This window comes from Carcharodon carcharias, chromosome 2 (assembly GCF_017639515.1).
Source record: "Carcharodon carcharias isolate sCarCar2 chromosome 2, sCarCar2.pri, whole genome shotgun sequence".
Classification (NCBI taxonomy): domain Eukaryota; kingdom Metazoa; phylum Chordata; class Chondrichthyes; order Lamniformes; family Lamnidae; genus Carcharodon; species Carcharodon carcharias.
Genome location: NC_054468.1, coordinates 130,251,514 through 130,252,796, shown reverse-complemented (window position 1 = coordinate 130,252,796; position 1,283 = coordinate 130,251,514).

The following is a 1,283-nucleotide window of genomic DNA, read 5'->3' as shown; positions in this document are numbered from 1 at the left end:
CCAACCTCAATCCACTCTCACTCCCCCACCCTCAATACACTCTCTGTCCCTTAGCCACTTTTCTCTCTCCTCTTCCCCACCCTCACATCTCCCTCTTTCCCCAATTGCTCCTCCAACCACCCCCTGCCTTACTGCCACCCTCCAACCACCTCTCCTCCACTCTTCCCCCACCTCTCCACCATCCACCCCCAATTCTCCTCAAAAACACCAGCCCTCCCCATGGCCCTGTCCATCACTCCTCCCCCGACCCTACTCCCCTGCCCTCCCCACCCCTTCCCCACCTGCCCCCATGATACACCCCTCCCTATAAACCCTCCCCCATCTTCTTCACCATACTCCCTAACTGCTCCCCCTTCCCTCCCCCAACTGCCCTCCCTTCCCCACCTATTTCCCCACCCTTCCCCCACTTCTCTCCTACCCTGCCTCTCCCTCTCCCTCATGCTACCCCGCACATCTCCCCCACCACAGACCCACCCTCTCCCCACCCGTGCCCAGCCTAACCCCCTCCTGCACCCTCTGTAACCCCTCTCCTCTACCATCCTACCCCCTGCCTCTCCTATGGCCCACCTTCTGCCTCTCCCCATCCTCCTGATCCCCCTCCGCTTGTCCCTTCCCAACCCCTAACTCGCCTTTCAGCACACTAATCCTCCTTCCCTCACAATACCCCACCCCTTTCCACTGTCCCTTCCCCCTCCCTGCCACCTCTCCCCTCGTCCCTCCCCCAAATTTCCCCACCTCTCCCTCAATGTCCCCCTACTCTGCCCCAAACCCCCAAGCCACTCTCCCAACCCCTCACCCCCAGGCCTCCCCCCCAAATCCCACCTCTCCCACAACCCCCCTCAGTCTCTCCCCATCCTTCCTCTCCCCTCCCCTGCCGCTCCCTAACCCTCTCCCCCAACCACTCCCCCCTCCCCCTGCTATTCCCCCCTCCTAAAGCCATTCCGCTCCCTCACCCTCCCACTGCCACTCCCCGCCCTCCCCCTTCCCCACCCTGCCTTTCCCCTGCCAGTCAGTCCAAAAATCCACAGGGACGTCTTGAGGTCGTGACTGGCGCTATATAAATTGGAAGTGGTTGAGAGGCGGGCGATACTGGGAGGATTTTCTGGACTGTGTGACTCAGTGAATGGGGCGAGGGGCGGGGGTGGGGCTCGGGGGCGGGGCCGGCAGGGTGGGGGGCGGGGCTGGAGGGGCAGGGGGAAGGGGCCCGGGGCCCGGGCGGGGGCGGGACTGGTGGAGCGGGAGCGGGAGCGGGAGCGGGGGCGGGCTGTTGGGGCGGGGCCCAG